The sequence below is a fragment of the Neofelis nebulosa genome, chromosome 3 (assembly GCF_028018385.1).
Source record: "Neofelis nebulosa isolate mNeoNeb1 chromosome 3, mNeoNeb1.pri, whole genome shotgun sequence".
Taxonomy (NCBI): domain Eukaryota; kingdom Metazoa; phylum Chordata; class Mammalia; order Carnivora; family Felidae; genus Neofelis; species Neofelis nebulosa.
The window spans coordinates 73045991-73060614 of NC_080784.1; positions in this window are offsets into that span (position 1 = coordinate 73045991).

Here is a 14624-nt window from a genome sequence, read left to right on the forward strand (position 1 = left end):
GTCCGAAGAAGCAACCTTCTGAGCCGAGTCACTGGAGCAGCTGTACAAGCAGAGACTGAACTGTACGAACCTTCATCTAAGAAAGAGATCTGCCGGCACATACTAGCACGGGGAAAACTTGTTCATAGAGGTGAAGAGCAACTGAGTAGAACTAATCTCTCCAACATACCCGGCTCACAATTTTTCAATGAAGAGAAATAAAAAGCTTCTATCAGAATTCCCAGTATATCACTTGTATGCAAATTATGCATGTATTAATCATATAGTTTCATAAAACTGAGTAGGGTATGTTTTATTTCTGTTTTTTTTTTTTTTAATTTTGTAAATGTTTATTTGTTTTTGAGAGAGAGAGACACGCACAGGGTGTGAGTTGGGGAGGGGCAGAGAGAGAGAGAAGGAGTTCCAGAGTCTGAAGCAGGCTCCAGGCTCTGAGCTATCAGCACAGAGCCCAATGTGGGGTTCGAACCCTGGAACTGCAAGATCATGACCTGAGCTGAAGTCTGAGACTTAACTGACTGTGCTCAGCAAGGCACCCCGAATATACTTCATTTCTAAAATCAAGATTTCTCAGAGCTCAACACATCTTTTCTAATGTCCACAAGGTACCGAGTTAAAAAATAAGACACAGTCCAGGTGTTGTTTGAAGACATGTGGGAGACAGGATGCCAAATAACAATCTCAGTTAAGATTATGAAAAAAAACAAAACTGAGTAGTATGCCTTAAAAAGGGCTTCCTTCATAGCACTCATTAACAGCTGTTTATTCTACAGGATACACTATTAAGGTAAAAACTGCGTTAATAAAAAAGTTAGCTTTTTTTAAGGAAAACCTATTCCACATGCCTCAGAAAGAATATGTATATATTCCTTAATATTATACATATCATATCATATATAAAATTGCATATATCCAATAAGCTTTGGGGAACAAATCAGGTTCCCACATAACTAATGTCTTTTCATCAACGCTTTGTCATTTAGAATTCTTAAGTCCAAAATGAAACACCACCACATGCGTCAAGCCATTCACACTCCAGTGAGATGGATACATGTATTTTCTGACATTTGGGGGGGACCAGATTGATAGATAAGTTAAACTGCAAATGAGGGAATACGTAACTATTTAAACAACCACATCCAAAGGATGCTAAGTTATATTCAAGTGTGAAGTTGAGAAGAGTCCACACAACACAGTTCTAGAGACAGAATGATGAACTCCACATTTTCTAGATCAGTCTTGTGCAAAGAAACACTGATGCCGCATTTGATTTCAGAGTATCACAGTTACAATCCCAGAAAAGGAGTGGGAATGGAGCTAAAACACACAAGAAAGAAAGAAAGAAAGAAAGAAAGAAAGAAAGAAAGAAAGAAAGAAAGAAAGAAAGAAAGAAAGAAAAGGAAAAGGGAAAAGAGAAAGAGAAAAGAAAAAGAAAAAGAAAAAAAAGAAAAAGAAAAAGAAAAAGAAAAAGAAAAAAGAAAGAGAAAGAGAAAAACAAAAAGAAAAAGAGAAAAAGAGAAAGAGAAAGAGAAAAGAAAAAGAAAAAGAAAAGAAAAAGAAGAAAAAGAAAAAGAAAGAAAGAGAAAAAGAAAAAGAAAAAGAAAGAAAGAACGGGATAAAAATTGAAGTAAAATGTTTAAAAGTCTCAAGAGTTTTAATAGTAACCTAAATAAATAACAACAATACAACAATAGCGTTACCTGGCCAGCAAAATAGTTAAAGTAACCTTAGACTAAAGTAATGGGAATAACACCCCAAAACAAAGGTAAGATTAGCTTCAGATTTCTAAGTGTACGATATTCTTCCCTGGTTAGAAGCTGTATGGAGTTTCGAGTTTAAGAGAAAAATGGAAGAATTGAAGAGCATTAAAAGAAAATCGAGGGGCTCCAAAACATGCCTTATGGATCACGATCAAAGGGGCCAAGATGCTGGCCCAAGGAAGAGATGATGTCAGGGAAGAGAGGTTTAGTTCTTCCAACATATGAACTTTTCTCTTGTACAGTGAGGCCTGGTGGGTGGCAATGAAGTTGGATCAGCATAATCTGAAAGCACTCACAGTCAGTGCTTCCCAAAGAATAAATGGCTTTGGTTTGTGCAATAAATTCTCAATTACTGTGTGTTCAAGAGAACTCTAAGCAACCACGTAGCAAATATATTCTACGGCGTGTTCAAGCACTAGATGAATAGCTGTATTACGTGAGAGTAAGGGATCTAATAGTTTGCAATAGCCCTGGGTATGTGTCTGGTAATTGTCACTTCAAGGAACTGTATTATACATGTGTTTATTACTTGCATGTTCTTTGTCTCCCATAGGAATGCGAGATCCATTAGGACAGGAGCCGGGCTGTTCTTACTCATCACTGAACTGCCGTGCCTGGGAACTAGCTGGTACTCAGTGAATGCTGTTGAATAAATGTTGGCATTCCTTTTAACCTTCAAACATCCCTGTGAAGTAGACACCGCCGTCCTCAAATTCACAATGGTGAAAATTAGATCCACTGAGCGATAATAACTTGACCAAGCGGCTCAGACCGAACTTGCTTTCACTCCCAAACCCAGGCTTGTTTCTACATTTTGAAATTTGGGGGAAGGAAAAAAAGCAAAGGAAAAACAATAGGTAAATAAGTGGTGTGTTGCGGTGTAGAATGTCCCTCTCTACTTCCCTGTGTCTCTTGTTGCCATGGTTCCCTCTATTAGCGTGCCCGCGAATGGTGGCTTAGCTATTGATCCAACTAGTGAACTAAAATCAGGTAACGTTTTCAAATAAATTAGAGCTTAGAAGGCGATCTATTTATACCTGCAGTTATATTTCTTTACTCCTTTCAATTTTCACACGCGATAAAGGGAATAAGAACAAGATTCTACTTCGGAATGTATATGCCATGCTAGCAAATGTCAGTTTTATTAACCTTGGCATGTAGTGCAATACTGAGTAAACAGCAATGCCTGTGTCTTTAGAGGTAGCTTATGCAAAACACTTGATGCAGTACCATACCTTTGCATTGGGAACAAAAAAGATGAGACATTTATTCTTTTTATTGCTTTCGTCATTCAATATAGGGCTTTAACCCAGCGGTTCAGAACCTTCAGGTCAAATAGCAGAATATAAATTAAAATAGCACAATTTATGAGGAAACAACATATATTTTGTGAATCTATATGCCTGCAGATTTCATTTCTTCACCAAAAAAACAAAACAATAACTTAACATCACAGCACATTAAATCTAGAAAGAAAACTAAAACTATGAACTTCATCATCTTATAGTTGTGGAAAGTTTGGACCCAGGGAGTTTCAATGATTTGTAGTGCGTAGCAAGTTTGTGGCAGATTGGAAACAAAACAGAAGTCTCTTAGCTTCCATTCTGTTTTTTTTTTTTTTTCCTACCAAAGCATCCTGCTTCTTATCTTCTAGTGATGCCCAAAAATTCACTGAAAAAGAACTAGAACACATTATTTCTTCTCACAATGCAACCCTTGTATAACAGAACATTTAAAAACAAACTTTTTTCACTTTAACCAACAATATACACTAACAGAAATGAAATTATAGGAAGGAACTATATGGTGTTTATAGTTGATACGTCTTATGTGTTTAGATAGTTGGCTTCTAGAGTTGATACATGTCGTATTTTTTAAAGGTGGCTTCTCTCTTAGTGGAAAATATCTCACACGTGTTTGAGTAGACTCCCTCACACACGCACACACACATACAGACACACAAGCACATGTGACAAGAGAAGTGCACAGCAAAGCTATTACTAATTTTTTAATGACAAATGGGAGCACAGAGGTCTTTGATCTTTGCATGCCATCCACATGACAGACTGGTATTTAATGTAGTTCAGGAAAGTAAAGCAAATCAAAGTAAAACATTTTTAATTAGTGGTTTAACTACGTGATTAATGATGGCTTTTTAAAGCAAATGCCTGTACCAGTAAATGAAAAACTCATTATTTCTAAAAGCTGGTTTCTTCTACTTAATGACCTCTTCTAATAGGCAGATAAATTGAACCACAACGTATGAAACCTATTAGCCTGAACATTTTCACAGGGAACAAAATTGAATGTTGTGTTGCAGGTTGTTGATCGGTTAATCTGAAAGTAATGAAACAAACAACATTATACAAAGGCTTCTATTAAAATGGCATGCAACTAGCTTTTAAACAACCACACAACAGAGCTGACTCTTATTGGCACAACAGAATAATCTGCACTAAAATGAAAAGCACTCATAAAAAGATTAAATTAGTCTTTGAAAACACAATTCTGTTTGTGTTAATATGTTTTATTTATTTATTTGGGACAAATTTTGACCCTATTTGGAATGTCCAGAAAATAAAATTTATCCCAGAAAAGGAGGTTAAGTTAGTCTTTAAATATCCGGCTAAAAATACCGGCAGTATACAGAATTCAAAAGCAGGGTTCTCTTAAAATACATTAAAACAGTGACTTTGTCGGTAGAATATTGTACCAAAGACTTGGCCTCTAGGGTCATCTGAGCTATGTGTGATTCCAGCTTAGCAATTTCACAGATGAATGTCTTTGAATGTGGCCTGAACCTCACCGAACCTCAGTGGACTCATCTGTAAATTGGAGATAATAATATTACCTATTTTAAAGGGTTATTGTGAAGCATGAGATGATGTATGTAAAGCATTTAGCTCATATTAGTTATAGATGCTATTTTAATTGACCATAAATATTGTTAGACTGTATGCCAATAAAATGTGGTTAATACCTTCACCAATTATTTGTGATTACTACTATGTAAAGGGCGCCCAAACCAACGATGGTACTTCCTTGAAAACTTAACAAATGTCCCTTACGCTGTTTGTACAATTAAATTCTCAAAACAAAACACAAATATGACGGTTGACATCAGAGTTTTCCTGAGATGATCAAATACCATCCATGACAACAGAATTGGTGAGGACTATTTTTAAAATGCTTTAACCTGACCTTTTTGGGGGGAAGGGTATATATTTATTTAGGATGTGAGATTATTTATTGGTTGAACATAGTTTAACAGACTAGCAAACTTTTCATTGGAACTGGTTATTTTCATTCTAAAAAATGTGGCAAATACTCATATCCTTTCTCTCCTTCTGCCAAAATCAAACTCATTCTTCAAGGCATAAAAATGCTTTTATTTTTTTTTTTCAAAAAAAATATTTATGCCAAAGCCCACGCCAAATTATAGTGTTCTTTTTTCTCTGCTACAACAGTGAGTCTCTTGTATCCTTACTTGGCCATTCTTTCATTCTACTCCTACTATAACTGTCTTAATTGTGTAGACCACAGGCTGTGGTCTGAAATAACTTCTGAGTGGATCTCAAACCCATTAGAGATAACAAGGAGAGACATGACTTGGGTGGTATCTACTCTTCTAGTCTTCCCCTAAGCTCTTGTCTCCACTGCTCATACCCAGTTCATCACCACCCCCCTGGACTAGAATCTGTCTAGAAGGCTCTATTCCTGGCTCTCTATATATCTGTTCTCATCCTTTGGTTTCAGCTCAGAGGGTGACCCTCAACAGAGGCTTTCTCTGACCACACTTTCAAAGTGTCCACACCACCATCATCTCTCACCTGGACCAGGGCAAGAGCCTTGCCACTGGTATCCCGGTTGCCATTCTTGTCTTGCATCCTCACTATGAAATCAGTCAGAGCGATCATTTGAAAAATAAGTCAAGGAAAGATGGTGGCAGCTTCATAGTTTTTGAAGTTCCATAGTTCTCCCACAGAAACAGAAGAGAGAAAAAAAAAAAGGAGGAAGAGAAAATGAATCAAAGGATGAACAAATGGGGCTCCCTGGGTGGCTCAGTCAGTTAAGCTTCTGGCTCTTGCTTTCATCTCAGGTCTTGATCTCACGATTCTCGAAATCCCACCCTGGCCGGGTTCGGAGCTGGCAGCGTGAGGCCTGCTTGGGATTCTCTCTCTCCCTTTCTCTCTGCTCCTCCCCTAGCTCGTGCAGGCATGTGCGCTCTCTCTCTTAAAATAAATAAACAGTTTTTTTAAATGTCTTGGGCCACCTGGATGGCTCCATCGGTTAAGCATCCGACCTCAGCTCAGGTCATACTACTGCGGCTCATGAGTTGGAGGCCCACGTGGGGCTCTGTGCTGACAACTCAGAGCCTGGAGCCTGCTTCGGATTCTGTGCCTCCCTCTCTCTCTGCCCTTCCCCAACTCACTCTTTGTCTCTCTTTCTCTCAAAAATAAATAAAAACATTTAAAAAGCTAAAAAAAAAAATCTCTTTACGAGACATTTAAAAAAAAGCAGTAAGTAATGAGTTTGAAAACAAAGCGAAGAAATAAAATAAATACATATCTCTAAACTCTGGTTCTTTGAGCAAATAGCAAAGACGAGCAAAATGCGTACAAAAATGAAGAGAAAAATAACTATAGAATTATAGAAACGTATAAAATTATAAGATATTACCTCTTATTAGATTAAATACATGAAAAGTAAACAATCTTCAGGGCAGAAATGATCTTTCCCAACATTTCTGTAATGCATTTTTCATTAGGTAGAGAAATGACGTAAAAAGCTCAGGAGTTTACAATACATTTTTCATCTTCTGAAAAGGAGAAAATTATTTTCTGTGGGAACCTCAGGCATAAAGGGCCCCAAATGCTTTAAGCTCCTTTTGTCACTGCCACACAATAGCTAGCGTGCTCGTATCTTGCAGCGAAAATGCATCCACAAAAGGGAGCACAGATACAGGGAAGGCTGTGTAGGATACAGGGAGAAGATGCTCCCAGATCTCATAATCACAGCATTTTACCAGCAAAAAAGAGCAAAGCAAATTGTTCCTTAGTAATTAAGAAATAGCAACTCAGTATTAAAGAATTGACATTGAGTAAGAGTGTATTATCGCATATCACATTCTGTGATATAGTTACAAAAGTACTGAAAGAAAGGATAATCTGGTTGAAGTGAAACAAGAGGCATACAGAAGATGGATCCCTTTGAAACAAGGGTTAAGGGTCACTATGGCCCCCTAGAGGAGAGGCTGACATCAAACTCTCTCTATATCTTAATTAGTTTACTGTATAGGACTATGTATTGGGAAATATGCATAATTTCCATGCGAGAGAGTATATAAGTTAGGTCATTATTAACAAATGCCATGAATCAGCTCTTATAGATGGTTTCTTAAGGAACATCATGTCCCTCTGTGTATGCCATGCGTGATTTTGCTAGATTGAATACTTATCTAAGCCATGAGTCTGAGCCTCCCAGACCTTTATGTGGAACATAACTGACCAAGAACTTCACCTACTGTCCTCTGAAATGTATCACCTTACTTGTTTGCACCTGTGCCCTGCTTCCCACAGCCAGGTCCCTGCCGATGGCTGAGCACAGCGGGGATACCAGGCAAGTCTGTTCCTGAGAGAAATACCTCCTTTGATGCCAACTGCCTTGCTAACCCTTTCTCATACTGCACAGAAACAGAAAACTTCCACTCAACTTTCCTTCCCTCTCTCCTTCCCCGGGGGTTAGTTTTTCATGGTGGGCTGACCACTCTCAACTTTCTTTAGTGCTGGATAAATATTAATATTTTTATCTCTCAATTGAATTTAATCCATATTTATAAGTATCTTTATTGACAATAGATTACAAATTTTCTGCACACAATCTAGAGAAAGAATAACTTGAAGGAACATCTCACGCCTTGTGTATGGTATCCTGTTGTTTCTGGAAGAGGAAGTATACAAATAAATGTTGAATGAATGACCCCTGCATTTGAAGAGCAAACATTTAAGTACACAATTTGTAATATCTATATGACATTTTTAAATAGGAAATTGGTTAAAACAGTATGTTAACTTTTGGCAAAATGTATGCATCTGAAGTGGACGTGGGCATGACCTGAGTTATAAATAGGAAGACTTTCTTGTGTCATAAAATATACATAACAGAAAATTTACCATACTAACCAATTTCAAATGTACAATGTGGTGGAACACATCTACACTGTTATGCAACCATCATCACTCCTCATCTCCAGAAGTTTTTCATGATCCCGGCTTAAAACTCTGTACACATTAAACAATAACTCCCTATACTCCCCTCCCCTCAACCCCTGGTAAGCACGATTCTATTTCTGATCTCTATAAATTTAACTAGTCCAGGTACCTATGTAAGTGTAAGCATACAATATTTGTCCTTTTGTGTCTGGCTATTTCACTTAGTATAATTTTCAGTTTCACCCATGCTATAGTGTGTACCAGAACTTCATTCCTTGTTAAGACTGAATAATATTCCCTTGTATGTTTATACACATTTTGTTTTTCTATTCATCCATCGAAGGAAGGTTTGGGTTATCTCCACTTTTTGACCATGTTGCTATGAACATGGGTATACAAATATCTGCTCCAGTCTCTGTTTTCCATTATTGTGAGTAGGTACCTAGAAGTGGAATTATTGGATCATATGATAATTTTATGTTTAATTTTTGAGGAAATATCATACCTTTTTTTTCAATGACTGTACCATTTTACACTCCCACCAGCCATGCACAGGGTTACAATTTCTCCATATCCACATCAACACTTCTTTTCTTTATTTTGTTATAATGTTTTTATTAAGTGAACCCAACCCCCAACATGGGGCTCGAACTCATGACCCCTGAGATCAAGGGTCTCCTGCTCTACTGACTGAGCGATCCAGGCACCCCTGTCTGTTTGATTATTTTTAATGGCTATTCTGATGGATGCAAAGTGGTAACTCATTGTGGTTTCATTTGCATTTCCCTAATGACTAGTGTTGCTGTTCATCTTTTAACGTGTTTATTGCCTATTTGTTTATCCTCTTTGGAGAAACATCCGTTCAATCATTTTGCCCATTTTTTCACTGGGTTGTGTTGTTGTTGTCTATTTGTAGGAGGGTGTTATGTATTCTGGATATTAACCTTGTCAGACATATGATTTACCAATATATTCTCCCATTCTGTGGGTTGCCTTTTCACTCTGTTAATTATACCTTTTCACGCACAAAAGCTTTCGATTTTAATGAAGTTCAATTTATCTTGTTTTTCTCTTTTTTTTGCCTGTGCTTCTGGTGTCATATGTAAGAAATCATTACCAAATCCAATGGCATGAAGATTTTCCCCTATCTTTTCTACTAAGAGTTTTATACTTTAGCTCTTATGCTTTGGTCTTTGATCCATTTTGAGTTCATTTTTGTGTGTGGCATAAGGGTCCAACTTCATTTTTTTGCATTTAGATCTCCAGTTTTTCCAGTAGTGTGTGTTGAAAAGACTCATTTCCCCACTGAATGGTCTTGAATCATTTGAGCATATATGCAAAGATTTATTTCTGAGCTTTCTCTTCAGTTCTATTAGTCTATCTCTATGCCAGTATTATACTGTTTTAATTACTATAATTTTGTTCTAAGTTTTGAAATCAGGAAATGCATGACTTCCAAATTTGTTCTACTTTATCAAGATTATTTTGGTTATTCAAAGTCCTGGGAGATTCTATATGAATTTTAAGATGGATTTTTCTATTTTAGATCAATGTAGGTAGTATTATCAATTTAAAACCATGAAGACTTCTAGTTCATATATATGGACTGTCTTTCCACTTACATATGTTTTCTCTAGTTTCTCTCAGCAATGTTTTGGAGTTTTCAGTGATTAAGTCTTAAGCTTCTTTGATTAAGTTTTTCCTAAGTATTTTATTCTTTCTGATGGTATTGTAAATAGAATTGGTTTTCATAGCATTCTTTTTGAATTATTTATTGTTAGTGTACAGAAATGCAACTGATTTTTGTGTGTTGACTTTGTATCCTGCAACTTTGCTGAGTTCATTTATTAGCTCTAATATTTTCTGTGTGTGTGTGTGTGATGTTTAGGGTTTTCTAAGACCATGTCACCTGCGAAGAGAGATCATTTTATTTCTTCTTCTTCAATTTGGATGTTTTTTATCCCTTTACCTTGCCTATTTGCCCTGGGTAGGATGCCCAGTTCTATGTTGAATAGAAGTGGGGAGAGTGAGCATCTTTGTCTTGTCCCTGATCTTCAAGGAAAAGCTTTCCCCCCATCTCTCACCATTGAACATGATATTGGTTGTGGGTTTTTCATATGTGGACTTTATTATGCTGGTGTAGTTTTCTTATATTCCTAGTTCGTTGAATGTTCTTATCATGCACTTTGTCAAATGCTCTTTTGACATCATCAATTGAGATGGTCATGTGGTTTTCCTCCGTGTTAGTAATGTGGCTTATTACACTGATTGATTTTCACCTGCTGAACCATCTCTAAATTCCAGAAAAATGTTTCTGAGTCATGGTAAATAATCTTTTTCATACGCTGCTTAATTTGTTTTCTGGCATTTTGTTGAAGATTTCTACATCAATATTCATAAGGGATATTGGCCCGCACTTTTCTTTTCTTACAGTGTCTTTTGCTGGCAATGATAATGCTGGCCACACAGAATTGGGTCAGGAAGTTCTCTCTCTTTTTCAGTTTTGTGGAAGAATTTGAAAAGAAATAGAATTAATTCTTCTTTAAATGTTTGATAGAATTCCCCACGAAGCCATCTGGTCCAGTAAGACTTCGCAGTCCAAACGAAAACCTGGCAAGCCACTGATACTGTAACCCAACTATGCCGCAAGGGGAAGTAGTGATTTCTTGGTCGGCTTGGATCAAACAAAACATAGATAATTTGCTTACTTTGTTTTTTTTTTGTTTTTTGTTTTTTGTTTTTTCAACGTTTTTTATTTATTTTTGGGACAGAGAGAGACAAAGCATGAACAGGGGAGGGGCAGAGAGAGAGGGAGACACAGAATCGGAAACAGGCTCCAGGCTCCGAGCATCAGCCCAGAGCCTGACGCGGGGCTCGAACTCACGGACCGCGAGATCGTGACCTGGCTGAAGTCGGAGGCTTAACCGACTGCGCCACCCAGGCGCCCCGATAATTTGCTTACTTTGATGTGATGCTATACGGCAAAGCCTCCACTGTACATAATAAAGTTACGATCAGTTGGTGAATTAAAAAATATTGCCTAGTGAACCAATTCAGTGGCTTATTCTCACCATTAGCTTTGGAAGCCTAATTATGAGCATGCTTAAACTCACTGCACTTATAATGTTTCCCAACCCTTAGGAGTTGACTGAAGTGAAATGGGAGATAAAGCCATCTTTTCTCTAATAAAAGTAAAGTGCATTTTTCCCCATGTGGATCTCTATTTCTAAGCAATGGAATAGAATGATGTGATGCAATTAACTTTCTTTTCTATACAGATCGTGGCCTCAAAGCATTAGTTTCCCTACTTTTCCAGCTTTTAGGTAGCACAGATGAAACGATATTAGTTTATGGTTCTTAATATCTGGTTCAGTACCAGAGAACCTATATTTCCTTAGTGGTTTGGTCATACTTGCATTTTTATCGGCTATTCTGGGTCTCTATGTGGTCTCATAGAATAGCAAAATGATGTCCTACAGTAAATCCATAAATCTTTTAAGTTCCAGGGACTTAAGGAAAATATAAATTCCAGTATAAATAAAATGAATTTTCTAAATACATAAAAAGTAAGCATTACAAACATGAATGAAAATTAATTTGCTGAAGATGGGCTAATAAAGTTTTGTAAATGTCTATTTTCAATCATATCAATAACATTATTCTAGAAACACTCAAAGCTAATGTCTCTATTGTTTACTAAAGCAACAAAATTAAATATATTTCACTCAATTCTTACAAAATTTAAAGAGTACTGAAATTAAGTGTTAAAGACTCCTTAAAACTAAATAAATAACCAACACATTTGGTCAGCAGCATAGGCAATTAGTACTTAGGATTAGGGAACAGAAGTGACTTAACCAATTTGTTGTGTGTTTTATATTTGCATTTATAAACTGACAGTTGTCTACCTCTTTCCATGGTGTAGGTAGTCACACTTGTGACAGGTTCATGTGTCCCCATGAGTCTGTTCCACATTTTTCAGCCTGGTTCGTATTCCTGGCCATGGCTACATAAGTGCCACTTGAGCTTCTCGGTCATTGAAGCAAGAACGAAAGCATGGACCCATTTCTGCAAAAAGTCCCTAGAAACACACTCCCAGATGAGATCCTCGGAACTTGAGGCATCCTAGTGTTTCACACAAGTTGTGAAAACCTGTTTCAAATATTTTCACAACCAAGATGTATTTCATGGTTATTTTGTAATTACAAATTTTGTAATAATCACTTGACAAACTGCAAAGTCCGGGTGAACAGTCCCCACAAAACTGTCCCTATTTCATACACCAGCTGTGAGGCTGAGGGTCCCCAGGACCACTCTCATTTCAGAGCACCAGGCTATAAATTTGGGGGGGGGGGGAGTCCTCACAACTACCTTCAGGACTGATAATCTGTCAGAACTCACAGAATTCAGGAAAGTTATATATACTTATTATGTACATGCTTACTCTTATATATACTTACTATTACGATTTTATTAGAGCCAAAGGACGCAAACCAGAATCAGCCAAAATAAGAGACAAAGAGTGGAATCTGGGAAGATTCCAAATGTGAAGCTTTCTTGTCCTCAGAGACATGCACAGAGTATTGTCAACCCCGGAAGCTCACCAGAGCTCACTGTTCAGTTTTTATTAGGGTTTCATTATGTAATCATGGCTGATTAGATCATTGACCATGTGGTTGAATTCAATCTCCAGCTCCTGTCTCCCAGAAAGTTGAACTGATGTCACTTGACCCAAAGCCCCAACCCTCTGATCATATGGTTACTCCATCTTGAATGGCATGCTCCCATCCTGAATCATCTTATTAGCATAAACTATCAGGTGTGGTTTTAGAGGTCTCACGGTAAATCACAAAAACATGCCAACCACTCAGGAAGTTCCAAGACTTTAGAGGCTACTTCTCAGTAACTGGGGACTAAGGGCCCACTTATCTTTGCGCTGAAGGCAAACTTTTTAGCACACATTTCCCAATTTATAAAATGAGTTTCTTTTTTTAAATTTCTTTAATGTGTATTTATTTCTGAGGCGGGGGAGGGGCAGAGATAGACACACACACAGAATCCGAAGCAGGCTCCAGGCTCTGAGCTGTCGGCACAGAGTCCAATACGGGGCTTGAACTCACAGACTGCAAGATCATGCCCCAAGCCAAAGTCAGACGCTTAACCGACTGAGGCGCACACGCGGTCTTATAACATGAGTTTAATAATAGTACCTATTTTGGCGGTTTTTTAAAGGATTAGATGAAAATTCCATGCCACTTACTTGTTTTTTGTTTTATTTTTTTAAATGTTTTATTTATTTTTGAGACAGAGAGAGACAGAGCATGAGCACGGGAGGGGCAGAGAGACAGGGAGACATAGAATCTGAAGCAGGCTCCCCGGCTCCGAGATATCAGCACAGAGCCTGACGCGGGGCTCGAACCCACGGACCATGAGATCATGACCTGAGCCGAAGTTGGACGCCCAACTGACTGACCACCCAGGCGCCCCCCATACCACTTACTTGTATAGTTCCTGATAGACTCTTGAAAATGTTTTGTGTTGTGTTTTTTTTTTTTTACTATTGTAATTATGTTTTCTTTTCCTGCCAGTTTTAATTCATTTATTTCTTTGACAACTGCATGTAAGAGCTTTCACAGTTCTGTTCTCAGAATAAAGTGTGGGTAGTGCACAGATTTGCAAAGGGAGCTGTAGAAGCAATCTAGAAGTCGTTTTGAAGACTTGGCAAAGTCTAGCGTTAGCTGTTTTTCCCAAAGACAAATTAAGTGTGAAAATAAAATATGAAATAGTAATTTATAGTACTGAGTGAATTTGTTATTAGCACATCACCATCCCAAATAAAACTTAGAAAAACATGGGGTAATATTTCAAAAAACGATTGCTAGTTTCTCACAGAGAAAAACTGAAATTATTTTCTTTCATTTCTTCAAGCTATGAAAGAAAAATAGATTTTTTCATTTGTTAATTTCATGTCTTACGCTGCACTAAAACACGAAAATTAAGACTAGTATGTCCAGCTATGTTTGATCCCAAAGGCCATTTAGACTATGTGTCTGAGAAAAACAGCTACTTATCTAACGTGTCAACTTATCAAATGGGCAATGCTTTTGGGCAAATAAATGAAGAGTAAAAGAAATATATGAAGGCTATTAATTTCACAGATGAAACTAGTCTAACAAGTTCTCATTAACCTCTATACTGAAATGCTCTGTGAAATCAATTTGTATCCTGCCAGAACTGCATGTTTAATATTCTTTTTATAGTTTTAATTTGTTCTCTATCTTCTCTCCACGGACCTTGATATTAAAATTAGAAACTATACATCATCATTATAAGCCTAATCTTTAACTCTATCTGACTGTTGTTTACCTTTGCTAAAGTATAGAGTGACGTAGAGTAGATGAATAGAAAATGTATTTTTTAAATTTCCGTTGGTTTTATATATAACTGGTATATCTGACAATGTTCCCAGTGATTTTAAATGATGACTGTTACATTAATTGTGTCACATAATAAAAAAAATAAGTTAAAATGCTTTTTATTTGTCTTATGACTGCACATTACTAATGAATGCAAGAAAACCATTAATTTTAGATGCAATCATGTCAACATCAATCCACATAGTAGCCAGAGTCTGACTCAGAAATAATGTGGACAC